Source organism: Artibeus jamaicensis, unplaced genomic scaffold (assembly GCF_021234435.1).
Source record: "Artibeus jamaicensis isolate MK-2021 breed Jamaican fruit bat unplaced genomic scaffold, CSHL_Jam_final contig_320, whole genome shotgun sequence".
Taxonomy (NCBI): Eukaryota; Metazoa; Chordata; class Mammalia; order Chiroptera; family Phyllostomidae; genus Artibeus; species Artibeus jamaicensis.
This window is the reverse complement of record NW_026521753.1, coordinates 121,975-129,179: the sequence shown is the minus strand read 5'-3', so window position 1 is coordinate 129,179 and position 7,205 is coordinate 121,975. Positions and strand designations below refer to the sequence as shown.

General features: G+C 39.3%; 1 non-coding gene across 1 annotated transcript; it reads left to right on the top strand.

Annotated features, from left to right (window-relative positions):
* Positions 1–298: 298 nt before the first annotated feature.
* LOC119039213 (U6 spliceosomal RNA) lies at positions 299–405 on the top strand. Its single transcript, XR_005080574.2, has one exon. It is a non-coding gene; the product is annotated as a U6 spliceosomal RNA (small nuclear RNA).
* Positions 406–7,205: the final 6,800 nt, after the last annotated feature.

Here is a 7,205-nt window from a genome sequence, read left to right as displayed (position 1 = left end):
AATCCAATTAAAAAATGGGCAGAGGATATGAATAAACAATTCTCCAAAGAGGACATACAGGTGGCCCAGAGACATATGAAAAGATACTCAACATTACTAGTCATCAGATAAATATGAATTAAAACCACAGTAAGATATCACCTCATACCTATCAAAATGATTATCATTAATAAATCAACAAAAAGTGCTGGTGAGAATGTATAGGAAATGGAACCCTTGTGTACTGTTGGTGGAAATGCAGATTGGTGCAACCAGTATAGAAAACAGTTTGGAGAGTCCTCATAAAAGGAACTGCCTTGTGCTCGCTTCAGCAGCACATACACTAAAATTGGAATGATACAGAGAAGATCAGCATGGCCCCTGCGCAAGGATGACATGCAAATTCATGAAGCGTTCCATATTTTTATGATCTCACCTTTAACAGGAAGCTAAACAACAAAACAAACAAGCAAGCAGAAAAAAAACAAAGACACTGCAATAGAGAACAAGGGGACAGTGACCAGAGGGGAGAGGGAAGGGAATTTAAGGGGAAAAAGGGGGAGGGATTTGGAGGAACAAATAGGAAGGACACAGGGACAAGAAATAAGGGGGGTGGAAATGGGAGGAAGGTGGGAGCATGGGGCTGGGGAGGCTGGGTTGGGAGAAATAGACAAAAAAACTGTACTTGAAAAATAACTAAATAAAATTAATTAAAAAAATAAAAAAATGAAAAGCTTTTAAAAATAAAAAAATAAAAATAACAATAAAGATTATAAACACTATATTTAAATAAATAAATAAACAAACAAACAAATAAATAAATAAAGTAACCAAAAAAAAAAAAGGAACTGCCTTATGACCCAGCAATTCTAGTCCTGGGTATTTATATGAAGAAACTCAAACACTGATTCAAAAGAATGTAAGCACCCTTATGTTCATTCAGGGTTATTTATAATAATTGAGATATGGAAACAACCTAAGTGCCTATCAGATTAATGGATAAAAAGCAGTGGTACATAAACACAATGGAGTATTACTCTGCCATAAAAAGAATGCAATCTTACCATTTGTGATAGCATGGATAAACTTACTGGGAATTATGCTCAGTGAAATAAGTCAGTCAGAGAAAGACAAATATCACATAATTTCACTTACATGTGGAATCTAAAGAACAAAATAAACAACAAAATTGAAACATTCACAGGCACAGAGACTGGATTGGTGGTTGTGAGAAGATAGGAGGTTTGGGGGACTGAGTGAAAGTGGTGAAGGGATTAAAAAGTACAAACTGGTAGCTACAGAATAGTCACAGGGAGCTAAAGTATAGAATAGGGAATATAGTCAATAAAATTATAGTAATTGTGTATGGCACCAGGTGGGAACTGAAAATACTGTGGGGAACAGTTTGTAAAGTATATAACAGTCTTATCATTATGTTGTGCACCTGAAACAACTACAAAAATAATACCAAAAGTAAATTGTAATTGAAAAATTAAAAATTTAAAAACTTTAAAAAAAGGACTTTCAGCCAAGATGGAGGCATAGGTAGACCACTGTACCTCCTTGCTCAAGCAAAATAAGGACAACAGAAATTTGGAAACCAAATAACGACCAGTACTGACAGGAAATTGAACTGTATGGAAGTCTGACAACAAAGAAGTGAAAGTAGACACATGCATCCAGACCAGTAGGAGGGGTGGAGTCCAGCGGCCACTGGAGAGGGGTCATGGCCCACAAAAGGAAGCAGTGGCAGACCCATTGAGGTGGTGGGGCACACAGGGTGGCTTGTGGAACCTGGTGATCCCACATGTGCACACACATAAACCAAGCAAAACGGGAGTGAGACAGACCATGAAACCCAGGGTCCCAGTGTGGGGAAATAAAATCTCAAAACACTGATTGAAAACATATGTGGGGATTGAGACCCACAGAGTGGGTGGAAGTGATTGAAATCCAGAAGGGAGTGGACCAAGTGCCATTGTTTCCTCTCAGACTCCTGCCTCACATACAGCGTCACAACCCAGTGACTGGGTTGCCCTGCCCTAATGAACATATAAGGCTCTGCCCTTCACTATGTAACAGGCACATCAAGACAAAACTAGTGGCTCAAATGAAAGAACAAAGCAAAGCTCCAGATCAAATACAACTAAGTGATGAACAGATAGCCAACCTATCAGATTTACAGTTCAAAGCACTGGTGATCAGGAAGCTCACAGAATTGTTAAAATTTGGTCACAAATTACATGAAAAATGAAGACTAAGTGAAATAAAGGAAAACGTACAGGGAACCAGTAGTGATGGGAAGGAAACTGGGACTCAGATCAATGGAGTGAACCAGAAAAAAATAAAGAAACAACCAAACAGAAAAGAATGAAGAGACAAGAACTCAAAAAATGAGAGGCTTAGGAACTTCAGCAACAACTTTAAATGTTCCAACATCTGAATTATAGGGGCACCAGAAAAAGAAGAGGAAGAGCAACAAGTGGAAAAGTTATTTGAACAAATAATAAAGGAGAACTTCCCCAATCTGGCAAAGGAAATAGACTTCCAGGAAGTCCAGGAGGCTCAGAGAGTTCCAAAGAAGTGGGACCCAAGGAGGAACACACCAAAGCACATCATAATTACCTTAGCCAAGATTAAAATGAAGGACAGAATCCTAGAAGCAGTAAGAAATAAGAAGATAGTTACCTACAAAGGAGTTCCCATCAGACTGTCAGCTAATTTCTCAAAAGAGACCTTACAGGCAAGAAGAGGCTAGAAAGAAGTATTCCAAGCCATGAAAGACAAGGACCTACATCCAAGATTGCTCTATCCAGCAAAGCTTTCATTTAGAATGGAAGGACAGATAAAGTGCTTCTCATATAAGGTCACGTTCAAGGAGTTCATCATAACTAAGACTGTTGTAGACTTCTCTGACTGGTTTTAGGAATTGTATCTCTACCCCTTGTGGCTAAGGGCAAGGGACAACCTTTGGAATGCCAGCTGCAAGAGACAAAGCCTGTCTCTGGTGGCAAACTCTTCATCAGTTTCCTCTCCCTGCCCCCAAAGCTTGGTCAGAAGTCAATGACATGTAAGACCCCCTCACGGCAAGGGGCAACCTAAACCAGACTCAATCACTTGGTAGGCCTTCATGGAAGGACTCGGGGGGGGCTGCAACAATGAGCAATGGACTCTGGCCCCCTGGTGAGAGTCCCCATGTTCTCTGGGGGAAGTGCTTTGACATAGCTCAAGTCCCCAAGTTCTCTGGGAGAAGTGCTTCCTGACTCTAATCCCCTTAAGCCTGAATACCTGTTGGGGAGAGGTGCAGCTCCTTGCCTTGCTAGAGCATGTCCTCAGGTAAAATCTGGCATCGCAAAGACTTCCTGATAAACCTGTGAAATCTGCTCTTCTCAGAGTGCTTTCATTCGTATGTTAAGGGTTCAAGCAGGAAATCTTAAAACTGTTCCTGACGGACTCAGACTCATAGTAATCCCTCAGATTTCTTTGAAATGTTATCTACTGTTTGATCCTTGCTGCCCTGTATTCCTGTATATTAGAACCCAGTAAAAGGCTATAGAGCAGGGGGCTCAGGGCCTTTTCCTCCTTGGTGAAACTGGCCACTGCTGGCCTTTTTTTCCCCTGAGAAGTTGGCCACAGTCCACTTCTCCTCCCCAAGTAGTTCACATCACGTCTTGGTCATATTCATTTTCATCCATGGCACCTGGGGGGACTTGGGAAGAAGTCGCTCCCACAACTAAGCCCTTATTATATGAAATGTTAAAGGAACTTGTCTAAGAAAAGAAGATAAAAACATGTACAGTAAAATGATAGAAAACTCACAATAATTAATAACCACACTTAAAACAAAACAAACTGGACAAACAACTAGAACAGAAACAGAACTACAGAAATGGAGATCACATGGAGAGCTAGCAACAGGGGATTAGGAGAGGGAGAGAGGGGGAAAAGGTACAGAGAATAAGTAGTGTGGATGGTAGGTAGAAAATAGACGGGGGAGGGTGAGTAGTATGGGAAATGTAGAAGCTAAAGAACTTTAAAGTATGACACATGGACATGAACTAAAAGAGAGGAATGTGGGTGGGAGAGGATGTGTAGAATGGAGGGGAGTGAGGGGGGAAATGGGATAATTGTAATAGCATAATCAATAAAATATATATTTTTAAAAACTTTAGAAAAAGAAAATAAAAATCACTGTTTCCACACAAGATTTTAGCATTATAGCAATATATATATATGTTTTCCAAGTTCGGTTGTCTCCATTTTCACTCTATCATGCCCACTTGCCCCACCAACCACCACCACCCACCCTTGAACCTACCTCCTTTGGCTTTGTCCATGTGTCCTTTATATATGTTCCTTGATGGCCCTTCACCTATTTCCCCCCATTATACCTCTCTCCACTCCTCTCTGATTACTGTCAGTCTGTTTATTTCAGTATCTCTTGTACTTTGCTTGCTTGTTTGTTTTGTTGATTAGTTTTCACTTATAAGTGAGGCATGGTACATTTTAAAACAATGTATAACATTTACTACAAATGATCTCTATAATTTACATATACACATCAGCTTGAAAAAAACTACTAATAGAAGGTTTTGTTTTTTTTTTCTTACCCATCCTCTCACTCTCTCCCCTTTGGCAACCATCAACTTGTTCTCTGTGTGTATGGGTCTGTTTCTGTCTTGTATACTCATTTGATGTTTTTTAAGATTTCACATATATGTAAAATCATACAGTGCTTGACTTTGTCTGACTTCTTTCACTTAGCATAATACCTTTTATTTTTTTCTTTTATTTTTTTAAATTTTTATTTAATTATTTTTTCAATTACATTTTTTGGTCTATTTCTCCCATCCCAGCCCACCCTGCTCCGTCTCCCCACCTCCCTCCCATTTGCCCCCCGTCCTCATCCCTGTGTCTTTCATACTTGTTCCTCAAAATCCCTCCCCATTTTTCCCCCTTAAATTCCCTTCCCTCTCCCCTCTGTTCACTGACCACTTGTTCTCTATTTCAGTGTCTTTGTTTTTATTCTGTTTGCTTGTTTGTTTTATTGTTTAGCTTCCTGTCAAAGGTGAGATCATATGGTATTTGCCCTTCAATGCCTGGCCTATTTCACTCAGGATCATGCTTTCCAGTTCCATCCATGTTGTTGCAAAGGGTAGGAGCTCCTTCTTTCTCTCTGCTGCATAGAATTCCATTGTGTACATGTACCACAATTTTTTGATCCATTCATTTCCTCACTGACACCTAGGTTCCTTCCAACTCTTGGCTATTGTAAATTGTGCTGCTATGAACATTGTGGTGCATAGGTTCTTTAAAATTGATGTTTTAGGATTCTTGGGATATAATCCTAGCAGTGGAATTGCTGGGTCAAAAGGCAGGTCAATTTTTATTTTTCTGAGAAAATTCCATACTGTTTTCCATAATGGTTGTACTAGTCTACAATCCCACCAAAAGTGAACTAAGGTCCCCTTTTCCCCACCACCTCTCCAACATTTGTTGTTTGTTGCTTTGTTTATTATAGCCATTCTGACTGGTGTAAAGTGGTCTCTCATTGTGGTTTTAATTTGCATCTCTCTAATAGCTAACGATATTGAGCATCTCTTCATGTGTCTCTGGATATTCTGTATGTCCTCTTTGGAGAAGTGTCTGTTCAAGTCCTTTTCCCATTTTTTAATTGGGTTCAATGTCTTCCTAGAGTGGAGTCGTGTAAGTTCTTTGTATATTTTGGAGATTAAACCTTTGTGTGAGGTATCATTGGCAGATATGTTTTCCCATACAGTTGGTTGTCTTGCTAATTTAATACTGTTTTGTTTGGCCATGCAGAAGCTTTTTATTTTGATGAGATCCCATTTGTTTATTCTTTCTTTACATTCCTTGCTCTAGGGGACATATCGGTAAAAATGTTGCTGCATGAAATATCTGAGATTTTCTTGCCAATGTTCTCCTCTAGGACTTTAATGGTGTCATGGCTTATATTTAAGTCTTTTATCCACTTTGAATTTATTTTGGTGTATGGTGTAAGTTGGTGCTCAAGTTTCATTTTTTTGCACGTAGCTGTCCAGTTCTCCCAACACCATTTGTTGAAGAGGCTATCTTTACTCCATTTTATGTTACTGCCCCCTTTGTCAAATATTAATTGACTGTAGAGAGTTGGGTTTATTTCTGGGCTCTCTGTTCTGTTCCATTGGTCTATGTGCCTGTTTTTATGCCAGTACCAGGCTGTTTTGATTACAGTGGCTTTGTAATACAGTCTGATATCAGGTATTGTGATCCCTCCTACTTTGTTCTTCTTTCTCAAAAGAGCAGCTGCTATTCAGGCTCATTTATAATTCCATATAAATTTTTGAAGTGTTTTTTCTATGTCTGTGAAATATGCCATTGGTACTTTAATGGGTATTGCATTGAATGTGTATATTGCTTTGGGTAGTATGGACATTTTGATGATGTTAATTCTTCCAATCCATGAACACAGTATATGTTTCCATTTGTTTGTGTCTTCCCTGATTTCTTTCTTCAGGGCTGTGTAGTTTTCTGCATATAGGTCTTTTTTAAAAAATATTTTATTTATTTATTTTTAGAGAGAGGGGAAGAGAAGGAGAAAGAGTGGGAGAGAAACATCAATGTTTGGTTGCCTCTCGTGAGTCCCCTGCTGGGAACTGGCCTGCAACCCAGGCATGTGCCCTGACTGGGAATCGATCCTCGATACTCTGATTCGCAGGCCCGTGCTCAATCCACTGAGCTACACCAGCCAGGGCTGCATATAGGTCTTTTACCTCCTTGGTTATGTTTATTCCCAGATATTTTATTTTTCTTTTTGCTATATCGAATGGGATTTTTTCCTTGATTTCTGCTTCTGCTGATTCATTGTTCGTATACAAAAATGCCTTTGATTTCTGGATATTGACTTTGTATCCTGTGGTTTTGCCAAATTCATTAATTACTTCGAGCAGTTTTTGGGTAGAGTCTATAGGATTTTCCATGTAAACTATCATGTCATCTGCAAACAGTGACAGTTTTGTTTCCTCCTTTCCTATTTGGATGCCTTTTATTTCCTTTTCCAGCCTGATCACTCTGGCCAAAACTTCTAATACTATATCGAATAGAAGTGGTGAAAGTGGACATCCTTGTCTTGTTCCTGATCTTAGTGGAAAAGCTTTTAGTTTTTTCCCATTGAGTGGCTGTAGGTCTCTCATAAATGGCATTTATTATATTGAGGAATGCTCCCT